Source organism: Eschrichtius robustus, chromosome 6 (assembly GCF_028021215.1).
Source record: "Eschrichtius robustus isolate mEscRob2 chromosome 6, mEscRob2.pri, whole genome shotgun sequence".
NCBI lineage: Eukaryota > Metazoa > Chordata > Mammalia > Artiodactyla > Eschrichtiidae > Eschrichtius > Eschrichtius robustus.
The window spans coordinates 80453064-80472424 of record NC_090829.1 but is presented as its reverse complement, the minus strand read 5'-3'; the positions used below and the strand labels follow the sequence as shown (position 1 = coordinate 80472424).

The 19361-nt window shown below is 42.8% G+C and overlaps 1 protein-coding gene across 4 annotated transcripts in view; it reads right to left on the bottom strand.

Moving 5' to 3' along the window:
- Nucleotides 1-18835, bottom strand: part of GPR156 (G protein-coupled receptor 156) — an 88925-nt gene extending 70090 nt beyond the window's left edge. For all 4 annotated transcript variants that reach the window (XM_068546669.1, XM_068546670.1, XM_068546671.1 and 1 more), the window contains exon 1: nucleotides 18643-18835. The gene's annotated coding sequence lies outside the window, so the exon portion shown is untranslated. The remainder of the gene's footprint in view (nucleotides 1-18642) is intronic.
- Between the last annotated feature and the right edge of the window lie 526 nt (nucleotides 18836-19361).

Below are 19361 nucleotides of genomic sequence, written 5' to 3'. Positions count from 1 at the left end.
GGATGGATCTAGAGACTGTCATACAGAGTGAAGTAAGTCAGAAAGAGAAAAACAAATATCGTATATTAACGCCCCTAGAAAAATGGTACAGATGAACCGGTTTGCAGGGCAGAAATAGAGACACAGATGTAGAGAACAAAGTATGGACAAGGGGGGAAATGGCAGGGGGTTGGTGGTGGTGTGATGAATTGGGAGATTGGGATTGACATGTATACACTAATATGTATAAAATGGATAACTAATAAGAACCTGCTGTATAAAAAATAAATAAAATAAAATTCAAAAATTCAAAAAAAATAAAAATAAAAACAAAATTAAATCAAAAAGAAAATAAGTATCTAAAAATTAGAAAGCAAGCTGAAACAAATTACTATCATCAAGTTGATGATATAACCACATAGAGAAGAATTATTTTAAGTAAAAGTAATTTGATTATACACCTGAAAGACAAAAAATAACCACAAAGAAATCTTAAATGGCATTAAGTGGGTATTGTTCCTATTTTATATAGATGGATATACATACATATACACATACATACAACTACTTATTAGATAAAGCAAATAAGTAATTATGTTCATGTCAATGGGAACTAAGAATTTCAAAGTAAGAGAAAAATATATGCATATAAAATAAAATAAGTTAAAAAATCTCTCAATCATTTATTTAAATGGGAAATATCAGTATGGACTCAAAATTTTTCTTTTTCTAAAATATTCATATTTCCTAGTCTGTTAACTGAAGTTTGGAAGTTAAGTACAACATAGCAACAATAAGCACTCCAAGTGCCCAGATTGTAGTCTCTAAAACCATTTTTCACTAAAAGGAATCAGGTTTCCTTAGTGAAATAGTCAATTTAAGTTATGGAGCTGGAAATATATGAGATGAAACTGGGACATTTTGTCATACTAGAGCATGAAAAATTATCAGACTACAGAGAGTACAGAATCATGTCAAAGGGATGCAGGAGTCAACAGGCTTCCACTGGTCAATGACAGGATAATTTGAGCATCAAAAAGAACAATAACTGTAATGCACTGAAACATATATGGCACATAGTAGGCATGCAATAAATGATTATTGAATAAATGAACAAAATTAGCATTGTAGGTATTAGTAAAATATTGTCGAAGGTGTGGTCTACAACACTGACTTAGTGGCTCCTCCATGAGGACAGATGGTGGAAATTTTTCTTCCTTTCAAATACCAGGAAAAGTTGTCTTTTTCTCGAACATTTTCATGTCATGAGTAGTACGTTTCTTTCTGTTTTGGCTGCTGGGAAGCTTGGAATCAAATATGTGGTGCACTTATAGCAACTGTGCAGTGTTAGGTATTTCTGGCTCGTTTTATTATCCTATGACTGTTTTCCTTTTGTCTGGATTTCCTTATTCCTTCATTTTTTCAACCCAATACATGCTTTATATTAAAAGCAGAAGGGACAACTGAAGTAATATGGATGTTTCTACCCAATGTGAGCAAATAGATACATTGTTTGAAGTATCTCAGCCTCAGGTTATCCACGAAGAGGTAAGTCAGACCCACATGCAAATTAATAAAAAATGTATCTATTCAAACCACCACCAATAGCACTGACTAGATACTTACTAACGTTCCTTCTGGCACTAATATTGTCTCAAGTATTACCTCCACATTAACTATGTTAATATAGGCAGCAGATACATGGATAATTATAAACAGCAGGGAATGTAAAATGCATTTTAATTGTTTTTGAATGCACTGTGTTATGTCCTAGTAGCAGATTTACAAACATGCTGCATATGGGTCACTCATACTAACAGTAAAATTCATGTCTATTGCCTAAGCATACACTGCTCTTTGTGGAGGCAGCAGACAAGTACACACAGGGCGGAGGGGATTAAACCTCCCCTAACCACCACCCACCACAGAGATTCTCAACACAGAAGATGGCTTACAGTTGTAAATTCTTTCTAAGAGAGGATGAGCATGAGATTAGGGTGGAAAAGTACTGCGTGTCTATGAACAAGACAGTTCAGTCAGGGAAAGTAAGTGAAGTCACAGAATATTGGAGATGGAAGCAACCTCAGATATAATCAAGTCCAGTCTCCATTTTATGGGTCAAAAAACTGTCCCACAGAGGTTGGGAGGTTCAGGAATCACATGGTGAGCGTAGGAAGAGAATCTTGGTGTCCCAAGTTCAGTGCTCTTTCTATACTACTTTAAAGGTCCTTTAAAGGAAGTTATGATTGGCCTTTCACGCACTTGAAACATCTGGGGCAAAGGCCTGGGCTTGGGGAAGGGAAGATGGAGACTGTGTGTGTGTACAGGGGAGTGCCGGATGGGAATGGTGACCAGCAGGAAGGCAAGTTTGATGTGAATACACAGAATGTGTGCAGGGCCAGTGGAGGCAACTGGAGAGAGCAGGGCCATAGGGGTAACAGCTCTAAGGCTGTAGTTAGAAGTTTGTGGAGGAGGTCCGAGAGAAAAAAGGAACACTGTGGAAGGGGGAAAGAGTATTCTCTTGGGAGAGTATAAGTTTTGGAACTTGTACATTTTCTCCACAACAATGTAAAGTGTACTGAATTAATCTGCTTCTCAGAACCTCAGATTTGCCTTATAAAAGAGGGAGAAATGATAAAAGTTCTCTTTTAAAGCCTCTGAAGTGCCTCCAGTTAAGTTTTCCACATACTTTCATGGTTTCTGAATAATCATCCCCAGGACCCTAGAGCAGGGCTCGTGCAGGGAATCTTGATTCACTGGAGGGAAGATCAAGGGGAGGAGAGACAGCTGCTCCAAATACATCCCTCTTAGGGGAGTTTAGAAGCAGAAGGGAATCACTGGGTGTCCCTTGGCAGGGGTGGGAAGAGGACAGGGTGGGGTGAAGGAGAGTGGCCTTGATTCACCACTTTAATGTGACTTTTAGAGAAAATGAACCTTTTGGATCCTTGGGCTCTGTATGAATTCTTGGATTATCCCACCATTCTCTCCTAATCCCTGTGTTCTAAAGCCTCTCCTCTCCAGAGCTTCCCAGCGCACAGTCAGTGATTTTTTCTGCAATCTGTAGGACATTTTTGTTCAACATTACAGAAGGCCATACTCAACCTTTTAATCTGATATTACTTGTAACTTTTCTTCTACGAAACCTGACTTCTCCCTTTGCTTACAGTGTTTAAATATTTCTGGCTGCTTGGTAGAATTAAAGTGAATCAGACTGTCTATTGGAGTGGGTCCCCCACAGGATCTGAAAAACAGTGCTGTAAGCAGTAGGTTTATTGTAAACAGTAGATCAACTGAATGCAGGGCACACTTCAGGGTCCCTGGGTCAATTCAGCCTCCATCCCAGTACATGGAGTTTGGCTTCATTTCACACATCCTAGGACCATTGGGTATAATGAGTCATACTGCAATGGACAAAGCCCAGGCTGAATTTAACTCTCAGCTCCATCATTTTATATCTGTGGTGTCTTAGGTTAGTCACTTAACTTCTCCAATTCTTAGCTGCCTCCTCAGTGAAATGAGGATAATACTATCTACACCTCATAGGTTTTGTTGATGATTAAATCATATGATGTCCAGGATGCATGCACATGGAACTGATATACCAGATCGTCAATAAATATTGGCTTCTTACATTTCCACAATAGAGAAGGGCCATCTATACAAAAGATTTGGATCATATAGCCAAGGTTATCTATCTTGTTTCTCTAAAGTTTCTAACAGAATCCCAAGTTCTAAATCATTGTTTCTTCTAACATGAAGAGTAACGGTCTTTATATTGTATTTAAAATCAGATTTTGTAAGGATAATGAATTATAGATCACTGATGGTAGAAACCATGATCATTAATTCAATAAATGTTGACTGACCAACTATTATGGGCTGGTCACTAAGACCTAGGGATGCAGCAGGGAACAAGACAACGTGGTCTTGCTCTACCACCTAGCACAGGGCCTGGTGGTCAGTACATATATGTTGAAGTGAACCCAGAGATGTTTAGAAAACATTATATAGGATAGGAGTCCTATACTCCTGGGAACAATCCTCAGGACCGTGAGATACTCCTATAACTCAACAGAAACAGGAGATCTGATTTATAAAGGAGGGCTGGAAAATCCCCCTGACTACTGTGGGAGCATCTCCTACTTTCAGAGACCTGCCCTGATGTGTTTTGTGACCCTCTGTACTCTCAGGTATAAACTGGCACAACCACACGAACTGGGCTGTGAGCCACTACTGCCTTATAGACGGATCCTAGAGACATGTGAATATTCCACACTACTGCCAGGGACTGGAGTTGGGAGTTAAACACAAAAAAACAAAAAAACCCAGCAACATACAAAAACCCTCACCAACTTCCCAGAGTTGCACTTAGGTACTATCATGCAAATTATATATGCATGATTTCCATAAAACCCAGTCACAAATGTCAATTAGTGTTCATTAATATGCAGTAAAATTCTCACTTGAAAATTATTAAGAGCCAAGAATGAATTCCACTTGGCTGCCCTCCTTTAATGAGAACTGCTGTGAAGTGCTCTGTGCTATTTCTCATCAGCGAAACAGTAAGGTGTCACGACAAAGCAAGCTTCAGGCAACAGAAGGACCAGAGACAATGATCATTTGAAGGTTTCAGAGGCTGGTTTTGGACAGCTCAAGTTTTATGCTGCTATAGCTGAGACCTCAGTCCTGTTGGATACCCAGAACATACGCTGGGTGAATTCATTAATCTACCTTGCCAACGGAGCCATGGTGGTACTGAGTACTTCTTTAAAGGATGTTTGTGAGGGTGCCGTACAGCTAGAAAAAGGTAAATAGCACTTTGTTCCTGAGGTTCAGTCTGTTCAGGAAACAATGTTCTACTCCTCAAAAGCAGCAGAGATCCAAGGCCCTTGGAATTAATGGGACTCATTCCTGAAAAGCCTTCTGGTTAGAATTTTTATGAGTGAACTCACATGCTGTGTCTGTAAATTCCAGTTTCATCTGGACATTGGATTCCTCTGAACGGTTGTTCAGTGTTGTTGTGCAACCCAAGACACTGTGTGACAGTGATTCAGGCTCTTTGAGGATAAAGAGATGGAAAATATACGCTACTGACACTGGACTGTTCATTCTACAGCCACTTCCTTATCAAAATGTCCTAAACTTGGCCTGAAAGGAGGGGGTACGGAAGAGACTTGTCTAGAATAGTTTAACCCAGTGGTTACCAAACTTTAGTGCACATCAAAATCACCTGGAGAATGCCTTAAAAAATACTGATTGCAGGCCCTTTACTGCCAGAGTTGCTGATTCAGTAGGGCCTGAGAATGTGCATTTCTAGTAAGTTCCCAGCTGATGCTGCACCTGTTGATCTGAGAATCATTCCATGAGAACCTGAGTCTAGCTTAAGGAAACGTAAGGCTTTCATCAGATTGTGTGGAACCACACAATCCTTGGAATAACTTTTAACTTGTTACTCCAAGCTACTGTGATGAGGCTCATGTACACACATATAGATCAAATCACTTGAATCGTTCACTAGAAATTAATTTCAGAGAAGTACTAAGAAATTAGACACCTAGAATATACAATGGAGGAAAGACATTCTCTTCAATATGTGGTGCTGGGAAAACTGGACAGCTACATGTAAAAGAATGAAATTAGAACACTCCCTAACACCATACACAAAAATAAACTCAAAGTGGATTAAAGACCTAAATGTAAGACCAGACACAATAAAATTCTTAGAGGAAAACATGGGAAGAACACTCTTTGACATAAATCACAGCAAGATCTTTTTCGACCCACCCACCTCCTAGAGTAATGGAAATAAAAACAAAAATAAACAAATGGGACCAAATGAAACTTAAAAGCTTTTGCACAGCAAAGGAAACTATAAACAACACATTAAGACAACCCTCACAATGGGAGAAAATATTTGCAAACGAATCAATGGACAAAGGATTAATCTCCAAAATATATAAACAGCTCATGCAGTTCAATATCAGAAAAACAAACAACCCAATTAAAAAATGGGCAGAAGACCTAAATAAACATTTCTCCAAAGAAGACATACAGATGGCCAAGAGGTACATGAAAAGCTGCTCAACATCACTAATTATTAGAGAAATGTAAATCAAAACTACAATGAGGTATCACCTCACACCGGTTAGAATGGGCATCATCAGAAAATCTACAAACCACAAATGCTGGAGAGGGTGTGGAGAAAAGGGAATCCTCTTGCACTGTTGGTGGGAATGTGAATTGATACAGCCACTATGGAGAACAGTATGGAGGGTATTCTGGAAAGAATATTTTGGTATGCCTCCTTTTGTTTTGTTTTGTTTTATTTCACTGAATATCAGAGACCATATGTTAAGAATACAGAAGTTCTGGATCATTTTCTCTTTTCCAAAGGATATGTTTTTTAGCTTCTGTTAGAGTGTTAGAATAAAACTGATTATCTTTTTTTTTTTTTTAGTTGGAAGAAAATGTTTATTTCATAAAAAGGTATGAAGGTAGAAAACCAGTAAGAATAGGGAAAGGAGAACTTAACAAGTGGGGGATTTTGAGGCAACTAGGAAGTGATCTGGACAAAACTTTCATAGGCAAGAGAGTTTCATATACCATAACCACTACACTGAAAGGCATCTAATAACCAGCCAATTTTATTTGTATCAGTAGTACTAAGAATAATTCTCTACACTTCCACCTTTACTAAGGAAAATGTAATCAGTGAAGACCTAGCTGGCTTTAATGTTTTCAGTGTGTCTCGAGTTATCAAAGATTAACTGTAAGAGAGTAGGATGAAGTAGAGACCTGCATTTTTGTGTTGAGAAAGTATTAACCTTTAATTGTGCAACTTAATTATTGGGTATGCCTTTGCTGTTTGATTTTTGTTTATTCTTCCCTACAACATTAGCATGATGGAAGTATAATTACTTGGTCACCACTTAACAGTTCAGTTCTGTTTTTCAACATGTAACCAAGGGTACAATTAATTTAAACACTTTTAACAGTAAACAATTGTGTATATGGTAAAATAAGTTGGCTTTTTTCAAATTTAAAAGGTATAGTATCAACTGAAACTAACTCCACTCAAGAAATAATTGAGTGTCTTCTATTAAGCAGGCACAGTGCTGGTATTACATGAATATTACCTCCTACTAATCATTCTAAGAACTTCAGAAAAGACTAGTGAAACCAGAGCACTACCAGAGGACTAACTGTAACCCTTCACACCCTGTGGTCTATTTTTCTTGCTGTTACAACAAGTAACATGAAGTATGGCCACTTTGTAGAACCAGAGAGATAAAATCACTGTCATATGGCTAGAAAGCAGCAGATGCTATAACACGAACCCAAGGCCTTGATTCCAAGATCAACTCTTTTATACTGCCATTATGATGCCTTTATACAATTCATTAGCAGACAGTTTTCTCCACCTGGCAGTCATTTTCTTACTTTAATTTTTTATAAGGAAAACACTGTGAAGAAGCAAAGTAAAAAACTGATTTAATCCTTGGCAGTACAGTGGCAATTAAATAGCTGTTAAAAAAAAAAGTGTTTTGAGAACATGCCCAGGATTTTTGAGAACATTTCTACTGGACACCTTTGCTCCAAGCTTATCTTCCATTCAGAGAGGGAAGGGACCGTATTTAAAAACAAGAATAGGGTGGTCCAGCGGTTAAGACTCCATGCTCCCAATTCAGGGGGCCCGGGTTCAATCCCTGGTCCAGGAACTAGATCCTGCATGCTGCAACAAAGGGCAAGGTCATTAAATGAGTGCAGTGCAAGGACACACGGTTTGATAGGGTTAGCCTTCCACAATGTGGGTGGGCCACATCTAATCAGTTGAAGGCTTTCAGAGCAAAAAACAGAGGTTTCCTGGCGGGTTCTGGCCGAGGGGCCGGGCGAGGGGGTCGGGAGTTGTGCGAGAAGGCCACCGGGCCGCCCACCGCGGCCGCCACCCTCCCGCGTCCGCTCCCGCTCCCTCTCCCTCTCCCCTCTGGCCTGAGCCAAAACTGATCATCTTAATCCAGTCAGTGGCTAATCTGATTGGGGACTGGATTTCAACTGTTTATAAGGTCAGGTCTATTTCTGGGCTAACTCCTCAGGCATAGTCCCTCAGGAGTCCCAACCAAAAGCCTAGGGTATTCGTACTAGTCAGGGTCCTCCAGAGAAACAGAAGTAATATTTTAGACATAAATTAAAAAGAGTTATTACAAGGTTCTGGCCCACACAATTAATTATGAAGGCTGAGAAGTCCCATGATCTGTCATCCACAAGCTGGAGACACAGGAAAGCCAGTGGTGTAGTTCAAAGGCCTGAGAGCCAGAGAGCTGATAGTGTAGGTGCCAGTCTGTGTCCGAAAGCCTGAAAACCAGGAGTGCCAAGGGCAAGAGAAGATCAATGTCCCAGCTCAGTAGTCAGGCAGAGGAATTTCAACCTTCCTCTGCCTTTTTTGTTCTATGCAGGCCTTCAACAGACTGGGTGATGTCCACCCACATTGAGGAAGGCCAACTGCTTTACTTAGTTCCCTAACTCAAATGCTAATCTCTTCTAGAAACACCCCACAGATACACCCCAAAATAATGTTTAACCAGATATCTGGGCATCCTGTGGCCGACACAAATAGACACATAAAATTAACCGCTGCAGTGTTTTTCAGGCCCTTCCACTTTGGCGGGCCTAACACCCCCATTTTAATCTCCCCAGCACAGTGAGATTGTAATAGCTCTGGTTACCTTAGCTTTTTAGCACCTGCTTTCTGTTTGGCTTTCTTACCTCTTGGTCTGTGCTACCTATACATTGGTGAATGACTTATAAGGAAAATGGTTCAAACTTGTTGAGCTGATTCCTCTGTGCCTCTTTTCTTTCCATGAGCATGGCCTCTTTTGTCCCGGCTCACTTAGTATCCTTGAATTCGCCCTTTTTTCCCTCCCCAGCCCTATCAGGCTGCAGAATGTTCTGCCCAGCTTCTCTGAGTCTTAGCAGCTGCTTTTTGCTTGGGTTCTTAGCTTCTCCTCACATGCTACTTAATAAATGGTAAATGTCTCAAGGAAAAATGCAACCTAGGATGTAGGGCACTCAATGAATTTCTCTTCTTTCTAAGGTCTTAGTTCTCAAGCACTGGCTGCCTTGGTAGGTCTTTTACACCTTCAAATAGATTTTTGAAATCCAGCTTTTCTAGATGTCCCCTCTGGGAGCAATGGTCTACTACCAGGTAGACCATTACGGCCAGAAGCAGATGCTTAATGTCTTGTAATATGTTTAAGCTTAAATTATTTTTACTGTCAAGACCAAACCGTTTAAAGATAATCTTTACAGATGCAAATCACAGTGCAAACAGTATAAGACATAACTATCCTTACTATTAACTGTGAGACCAATTAAGATACATTATAGAATCCCTAAGTTGTAAGAGACAAACCTATTATAGGGATTGGTTTAACTATCATTATTACTCCATCAGTGCATTCTTGAAAATAAATGTTGATGTAAAAGTATTAACACAAAGGATGATGCTTATGCTTCAGGTTTATATACGTCCAAACTAAAGTTAAAATTTCTCCTTAGAAATTAATCACAATAACTTCTATTCTGGTTTTCATTTCTTTCTTTAGTTTTCAATCTAGGACATAAAAATCCATTTCAAAGCTACTGAGCAAAAATTGCAGCATGTGTTATAGAAGCCAACAGCAAAATGTCTGCCATAGGACTTCATGATTTTGTTCCCTCCACTTAGCTTATGTTTGCATTCTGAACACAGAATCACAACTGGGTTTGTAATATAGATTAGAGATCACAGATTTCCATAGCGTGTCCATGAACTCACAGGCCCACACAGCAGCCTTCAGCTGAGGATTTAAAAATCTCATATACTTCTTGCTACTTTGTCAGTTCACCATTTATATTTCACTTGTTCATACTCACCAGCTTCCCTTAATGCTTCTCTGATATTTTCTCTAGCCCTAGCGTGGTGAGGAATCCCACTCCTCTCCAGCCTTATGGGCTAGACTGAATTTTTACATGCAAACAAGAGCAAAACTAAAAATGAAAGCCAAGTAGTCTTGGGAAGCTCACTACCAATACCAGGTTGAGTAAAATCATTTGTTTAAAAATGTTCGCATCTGTTGCTTGGCACCGATCCTTAAGCTCCAAGACCCCTACCTTCTCAACTAATTATCCTCATGTCAAGTAATCAATTGTAGTTGATTGACTATATACTCATAAAAACCCCCAAATCCCAAATCCCTCAAAATAGAGGGAGAAGACCAGGATGGAATCAAAGGACTTTTCTCAATCCAACTATTAAGGAAAGGACATTAACAAAAACATTAGCAGATACGGCGTTGTGAGAAAGCATTGTAACAGCCTATTCTCTCTGAAAGCAGCCCCCTCCCCACTGATCATGCTGCCCCTGCCACAGATGAAGACCATGTATAATTCCTCAGCATGGAATAAATGAGCAAGGGGAATTGTAAACAGTCTGGCCAACCAGAAGCAATGGAGACACAATGCAACCAAGACACTGCAGACCCTGCTCCCCACTGAGCTGATATAATCCACACTTGGCAAGGATGAGTTCTCACTGCAGGGCTCTCCTGCCTAAATACACAGGCTCCCCTGGAGAAAGGCGGTGGGAGAGGGGAGAGCAAGACAAAAGGAGGGAGGGAAACAACTGCTGTAGGGGAAACCCACAGTAAGCAGTAAAATTGTGTGTGTTCCCTTTGACCCAGAAATGCCAATTTGGGGGATTTTCCTATGGAAATAAAAACCAAAGTGTAAGGATAAATGTAGAACGTTTACTGTGGCATAGTTTGTCGTGTAAAAAAACAAAACAAAAAAAACACTGGAGGAAAATGCAGAATATCTATCAATACAAAAATAATGGGAAAAATTACGGAACTTTCTGCAAAGGAATATTATAAATAAATAAATAAATAATAAAGGAATATGATAAATAAAATGAAACAGAACAACTTGTATTATATGATCCCATTTACATATGAAATAGAAAATAGCTCTACCTATGTTTGTTTGAAAGTAGAAAAGGGGTGAAGAAGTGGTTTTGTCAGGAAGGTGGAAAGGAAAGTAGGTGGAGATGAGTAACGTTTTCTTTCTATACTGCTATTTACTAGACTTGTTATAATGAGTGTGTATTACTTCTATAATTTAAAAAAGTAATAAATTAAAAATATAAAAAGGACTTATTGAGACTGTATTATTACAAGTAATGCCAGACCCCAGAGTTCAGTGGGGTGTATAGTTCTCTGGCATTTGCTTTAAATTGATCCTGGTGGGTAAAGGTAGACAGCAATTTCTGCTCCCGGAGACAGGCCTCACCACGTGTCCCTCAGTAGAAGCCAATTAAAGCACAGACTCGACAGTGCCTCTGGAAAAGGCCAGTGGTTGTGAAATGAAAACTACATCTACCTCTCCAAAGGCTCAGCCGCAGAGCTTCCCAAGGGGTTGCCTGAGCCAGTGAGCAGCAGGCAGAGGCGTGGATGAGAATAGAACAGGCTTTTGTCTGGGAAAATCCCACTACTCCAACTACACACAGCTTTTGTTGGTCCCTGTTCCATATTCCAGAGATGAGATGCACAAGGCTGGCCCGGCCGCTGCAGGAATAAATATTAAACTCTGTGGGAAAGATGCTGCCGCCCAGGTTTGAAGTGTTCTGTGTTAGCACCTTGGTGGACATCTGTAAGCCAGTTGTGGGACTTCCAATTGTCACCCACAGGATTGCATTAAGGCCTTGGAGGTGTGACACTTGGCTTAGTATTTGCAATTTGGTTTCATGCTAATAGAAGCTTCCAGATCCTTGGGGCTGGGGGGCAGGAGATATATGATATTCAGTAATGAACAAAAAAATATGCAGAAGCTAGCAGCCTGAAAAGAATTAACTTTTTTGTTCATTCATCTTCCAACATTTTTTTTTTCTATTCTTGTACAATTCTACTGTCCTCCATCTATGCCTCTTCTTCTTTCTCCCTACTTAGCCCCTTAAAAGATTTTTTTACTTAATGTTTTGCTGATTATCATAGAAATCCATACTTATAATAGCAATCACGGAAAACAGGGATAAGTTTAAAAAAAAGAAAAGTAATCATTTATAATCCCACTGCTGGTAATATTTTAGAATAGTTTCTTCTTATCTTTATACTTACGTTATAAAGTCAGTCTGCATTTGTGTATCTTTGCAAGTACAGCTGAAATGTCTCACATACATAACTAATATTATGCATGAATATGAGAGAATGTGATGGAAGTGCGAAGGGGGTTTGGACAGTGTATTACTGCTGGGATCTGCAGGGTGGTGGTGTGGCTATGTGTTCTGGTGTGTCAAGCCTGTATTAATATTCCTCAAACTGACTGACAGCAGCCTCATGTCTCCGCCCTTCTTTTCTCCTCACAGCTGCCTTGGAAGTCAGCAATATTTGCACATAAAGATTCCCATGGGTGGTTATTTGATGTTCTTTCATCCAGTCTTTCATTTTCAGATAACTGGGTACCTAGGACCCCAGCAGGTCACTACTCTCTTCCCTTTCCTGTCTCCTGCCATCATCTTTTCTGCTTCCTCTTCACTCCAATCTCCTGGGTTTATCTAAACAGCATCCAAAAGCAGGCAACCATCACCAGCCAGGGCACAACACAGAATCACTGAAATGTCCATTTGGAAAAGGCACTCAATTAAGGATGCACCCTTTTCACCTGTTCAGAGGAAATACTACAGCTAATGTGGCCCTTGCAAGATTCCACTTCATGCAAAAATCAGGAATTTCTTAAATTAGAACCAAGAAGGACGTTGTTGGCCTGGAGTCTTGCCATTTCCCTAGTTAAGACTTTCGCTTCTGCCTCCCCTCCCAAGGTCTCCCCAATTACCCTTGGAAAATCAGGATGGTGAGGTGACAGTGCTGATTGATAGTCTGACATTGCAGCATAGGCAGACAGCAATGGGAAGGCCCAGAGAATTCTTTCTTGGGTGTTCCCAATGTCACTCTAGAACAGGTACCCACAGCAGCAAGAGAGCAGTTCCAAATAGCAAGGCCCTGGGCAGAATCATGAAGTTTCTCTAAGAGGTCCTCCCATGCCTTTTTCTGTCCTCACACCAAGAAATCGCTTCTCCCCATCAGAACTCCAGAGCTCTCCGGCTAATCTACACATATGCAAAGTTCCTCACCACAGCGCTGAAGACTGACTATCCCCAGACCATCACGTCTACAATTATCTCTTCCTTATCACAAACACCATAAAGTGGAGATGACCGAGAGGTTTCACACCCCTCCTAACCTCCTTATTTTTATTATGGATTAAAAATAAACATCCTGAGGCACTTTTGAATAGGAATCTGTGATCTGACGGGAGAACACATGTGGAAGGTGACCGAGCAGTCCTGTCTATAGCTTGTCAATCTGCATGGCCTCAACCCTCTATTGCCAGTTGCCTCTCTAGTCACAGCCCAGGAACCGGGTTGAAGCAGGCCTGAATCTTGCAGAGATGGTCTGCCGGCCTCATCGCTTGGTCCTCTGTTGCTTGGCAACCCAGCCTGAAGTATACTCACCCAGATTTAGGTTCAGGTGATAAAGGGGTACTTAGACCCTCTCAATTCCCTCCCACTGAGGCAAAGTGGCCATGAAAGAGATCAGAGGATGCAGCATACAGCCTATGAATTCAGTTTGACTTGGAGCATTCTGAGTATTTGTGTGATGGGTGAGATCTGTTTCTGGTTAATCCCAGAAGTATATTGAATGAATCTGACCTCCTCTTGTTTACAACCCTTAGAGTAGATTGTACAAAGTCTCTAGACTGGATTGGACACAGGAGAATATTCTGGAAGTGCCTTGGACATAAACAGACCTCAAAGCCTTGCTTGGGCTGGAGGCACTGCCCAAGAATTGCTCAAAATCTGACCCAATCAAGAGTTACATGGCTCCCTACAACAAACAGACTAAAGTCCAGGCTCCTGTGTCCTTTACAATTGGCCTTTAGCTCTCCTGCTTTACCTCTTACTGCAAACCTGCCCTGACCCTCCCTGACCCCCGTCTTCACCTCACTCAAAGCCACACCAGCACTTTGGCCCTGACTCAAATGTCTGCTTAAGTTACTCTGTCTGTCTGGAAATGCCCTTCCACACCACAGCTGCCAGTCAGAGAGCCACACCTCCTTCAAAACTTGACTCAAAAGGCACTTCTTCCTTGGATGAAAATAACAATTCCTCCTGAAATAGCTAGTTCTCTCCCCCGGCCCCCCCACCCCTGGAAACGCTGGCTAGCCTCCACTCCTTCTCCCATATTTTCATAGCAGGTGTGATAATTATAGCACTCAGCACAGCTGTCTTATACAGGCCTTGTCTACATTGCTGTCAAAGGAACTGTGTCCTTTAAAGGCTGATTTCTTTATTCTTCTATTTGGAACGAATGCATTCCATCTTAATTAATCCCTCCTCACGCTGACAAGCTCTTTTCCACCATCCCCTCTGGACTCACACCCTCAGGGGCACTCCATTAACAGGCCCTGCTTTTCCCAAGTCATTGTTGTCAGTCTTTCTCCCGATCCAGATACTATTAATGCTCATTCTTCTGAAGGCTCATTCTCCCCCATCCCTAGAAAGCAAGGTGGGTTCAGTATTACCAATGTTCTCTGGCCGTATCATCTATCTCTGTCGGAGTAGCTCATGATTATGACAAGTGTCTCCAAAAGAACACCTTGAGAAGTCTAGATGGAAACCAGTGCCCCATGGACACACATAAATATTTTATCAGGCTCTGAACAAGACTCTTACTCATAAATATTTAAACCCCTCGAGAACAGAATGCTCGATGGCTAATTAGAGTCAACTTGTACTGGGATGGGGAGCTGAGAGGAGGAGGTGAATACAACAGCAATGGCGGCAGGCATTCTACAGTCTCTTTTAAGGATCTAGAAACACTGAAAGTGCACCCGAGGGCTCCCCAGTTTGCCTGCGCACTCTTTTTCCAAGTGCTTTCCCTCTGCAGTGGAAGTCAGCGCCCAGTGGGGCTGTCTAGGAAGGGCACGGTTGGGCTGCAGGAGGGCTGCCACATCGGTCATAGCCACCATAACCTTGCCATACTTCTCTCAGCACTAGAGGCACAAAGGTTTTCAAAGAAGTACACAGAAGCCAAAATGAGGCAGACTCTATAAGAATGTTCATGGGGCTTCCCTGGTGGCGCAGTGGTTGAGAATCTGCCTGCCAGTTCAGGGGACACGGGTTCGAGCCCTGGTCTGGGAAGATCCCACATGCCGCGGAGCAACTAGGCCCATGAGCCACAACTACTGAGCCTGCGCGTCTGGAGCTTGTGCTCCGCAACAAGAGAAGTCCGTGACAGTGAGAGGCCCACGCACCGCGATGAAGAGTGGCCCCGGCTCGCCGCAACTAGGGAAAGCCCTCGCACAGAAACGAAGACCCAACAATAAATAAATAAATAAATAAATTTATTTTAAAAAAAAGAATGTTCATGGCACCTTTATTCAAAATAGCTCCAAACTGGAAACAACCCAAGTGTCCATCAATAAGAGAATGGATAAATAGAAGGTAGATATTCATATTGTGGAATACTATCTTGAAATAAAAATAAATAAACAACTTTTACACTCAACCACATGGCTGAATCTCACAGACATTGTGCCAAGCAAAAAGAAGCCAGACACAAAAGTACATACTGTGTGAATGCATTTATATGTTCAGGAACCAGCAAGACTAATCTATGGTAACAGAAATCATAACAACAGTTGCTTCTGGGGGGTGGGAGTAACTAGAAAGGGGCAAGGGGGAAATTTCTAGGATTGAAATTTTTTATATCTTGTTTGGGATAAGGGTTTGTCAAAACTAGCCCAGCTTCTAACACAGGATTCAGCTTCAAAGCACTGTGGAGATAAGAGTGGCCACTGAGCTCCAGGATCACCATTTACCTATAAAATATTGATTAACCTGAATTACTTACAAGGACTTCTAGTATTTTACCAAGGGTTCTGTAACCCTTATGGGAGGCAATGTCTTGTTTGTGTCATTTAATTATCTAATTAATTCAACAATTATTTATTAATTGCCTACAATATGCCAAACAGGAACATAGCCATGAATAAAACAAAAAATTTCTTGTCCTTACTGAAGCTTACATTTGAGTGGGGGATATACGGATGATTAATAAAGAAACAGATATACTATTTAATGCTGGGTAATGGTAAGTACAGTGAAGAAAGCTAAAGCAGGGTCAGAGGACAGGGAGTGACAAAGTGCGGTTTTGGATCAGGTGGTCAAGGAAGACCTGATGGAGGAGGTCACATTTGAAAAGAGCCCTGAATGAACTGAGGAAAGAAGCACTGCAAGTATTTGAGGGAAGAGTGTTCAGGCAAAGAAAAGCAAGGAAGACAGTAAAGTGAGGGGAGAGCGACAGAATATAAGGGCAAAGAGGCCAGATCACATAGGGCTTTGTTAAGTCCTGGTAGAGAGCTGGATTTTATTCCAAGTGTGAGGGATTTTATTCCATTGGAGGGTATTAAGCAGGGGAGTGAGATCATCCAACTGATGTTTTAAGAATGGGAAAAAGGAAGCAATGAAGAGATGTGCCTAGGATTCTTAGGGAAGAGTCAGAAGAATAAGATCCTCCCCCAACCCCGAAATGTCAATATCTTTCACTCATCTATTTCTTAACCACCTTCTGATTCGAGTTCTGTAATTTTTCACAATAAAATGCTGAAATTTTTCACAATAAAATGCTGGAGAAAAAAAAGAGAGGTAGGAACTTGGATCCTTTATCAGGCAAAACTCATCAGTAACTAAAGGTAAGTGTTATGGTTCTCAATGCCCTTCTGCAAAATAAAGGCTCTGATTTTTAACTAAATGTGGAACATTCTTTTCAACTTTCAACTTTCCACCTTCTGGGCCCAAGTCAGTCCACGTTCCATTGTCTCTGTGGAAAGGCAGAGCCTCAGTGCTTCTTTCTTCTCTCGCCCCCTGCCCTCACTTACTCTCTGAAAACCTACAAGGGAGTTGAAAGAAATACAAATTTGGGAAAAGGAGAGACTTTTCAGAGAAGTTCTATACTCCCCCAACTCCATCTGGAAATGCCCTTATGGTCAAACAACAAAAAAAGAAATAGTAAAACCCTCAGCAGGAAACAAACTGTTAAGCACCTATTGTCCTCCCCAGAGAATCTCTTTCCCTCCATCATTACCCTCCCACTCTTTTGAGAGCCTTCTAGGCTGGAAGTCTAGGCTGGAAGTTGCTTCACCCCACCCACCCTGAGTCTCCCCTAGGCCACAACTCTGCTTTCACTAGACTTGGAAGTTCTCTATCCCCAGGGCACCATAACTCTGCCTCTGCCAAGCTCAATGCTAGCCTTTACTGGGGAACAGGGAAAAGCTAAAAGCTGGAGGCGGAAGAGAAAGCGAAATACAGGGAGCACTCCAGAGACAGTGGTGGCCCTGAAGTGGAATTAGGTTGGCAAAATGGGGACCAGAGAGCCACCAGTCCCCTCCCAAGAGATCCCTAACTCAAGCAAAGCCTGCCAAGGCATTTTCTTCTCCAGACTCAAACTGCCTTACACTATGTACAACCACTTCCTCAGCCATTTATCTCCATTTATTTAGCCATTTACGCATTTGCTCCAACTGCAGCAGGGGAAGAAGCTACTGTTTTGCAAGCCTGGCTGCTACCCAGCCTGCAGGGAGGCCTTCTATGCTGCATTTAGCCATTGGTGGAGAAAAATTAGTTTTCCTTTGCAGGCTTTGCTGCCTCATACAATTATATCAACAAATTTTCCAGCTTTTAATCCCCACCTGAAAATCTTTCACTTAGGGGTGCAATAATTTAATGTTGCCCTCCATATCCTGGTTAAAGGACTACACCAGCAAAGACATTTCATTATAGGCTAGGACATAATTTGCCTATTATTCATGCACGCATGTACCTAGGAAACCAACAAAGGGAAGAGTAAGAGAGCAAGCAATGACGTCTCTCCCCCACAGATTCCTATTCGAAAATGTTAACAACTCAATTCTAAAGAAAAACCTCACGGTTCATATTCCGCAGCGTAGCACGTATAACTAGACATACACCACTCAAGTTCTAACAAGTGGCCTCTAGTTTCGGAGAGAGCTACAAGGATGCTGCAGCTCCCGGGCGACTCTCCTCTGCCCAGAACAAGGCAGTTCGACTAACCGCAGTGCAATAAAACTTTCTCTGTTCAGGACCTCACAGTGCCCGTGAGGGAGTCCACCCTATCCGCCACCCGGCACCCTGGGGTGCACGTGCCTCCCACCCCCTCCGCCACCAGGCAGGTTTGGGGACAAGCTCGGTGAGGAGGCTCTGGGAGGTCTACACGCTGTTCCCGGATCCCTCCGTTTCAGCAGACCGTCGCTCGTTTAACAAAACGGAACAGCCGCAGCCCCTCTTCCAGACAAATACCAGCAACCCTCCTCTTCGCAGGAAGCTGCCACGGGCATCCCTGGTCAGTGACCCCGGCTCGCCTCCAATTTCTAAGATAGTTTCTTTACCGTTTCCAAAGAAGCTGCCCAGATTCTGGAGAGGAGAGAACGCCCTTCCCCCCTTTCCCCTTTTTACTTTAGAATTTAAGTGTTTGATGTTTTGTGGATATATCGTGTCCACAGAGAGGTCCTGCAAACTCCCGAATTTGGGATCCTCCAGGGCGCGCTGCTCACCTCACCAGGTCCCGGACCGCCAAGGAGCGCCAAGACCAGGCCGGCTGCGGACGCCCGCGGTGCCCGGGTCTCTCTCGGGTTCGCGGGGCCGGAAGGGACGGGGAGGGGCGGGGGCAGCACTGCAGGGCGCCGCGCCCATCTCCGAACCAGGAGCCGGGAGGCGGGCGCGGAGGCGGCGCGACGGCGGCGCGACGGCGGCGCGACGGCGGCGCGAGGATCTGAGATCTGCACAGGGCGCGATGTGCCTTCGGGACAGCCCCTGGCCGGCTGGGGCGGGGTCGGGCCTCCTGCCCCTCCCCTGGCACCGCCCCGCGCGCCGCGCCGGACCCGGCGCTCTGCCCGGGAGGGGGGGTCGGCCCCGTACGGCCCCGTACGGCCCCGTACGGCCCCGTACGACTCGGGGCCACGCGGATCCGTGCGCCGCGCCCCGCTCCGCGTGAGCTGGGCTTCCCCCGGGGACTCCGCGGCGGAGCGGGGAGGAAGACGCTCAGGCTCTGTTTCCCAGGAGCAGGAATTATGTCCGAGATTTTATCCAGGACTCTTCCCAGATCTCTCATTCGATACAGCCAGGCCCTTTCATTTGGAACATGCGGACAGTGAGCGGAACCAACTTGATCCTCCTCCTTGGGGGCTGCTTTGGTTAAGAAGGCACATGGGTTTATCTTCTCCTTAGGACAGCTGACTTAAGAGACCAGAACCAGGGCTTCACTTCTGTGGTT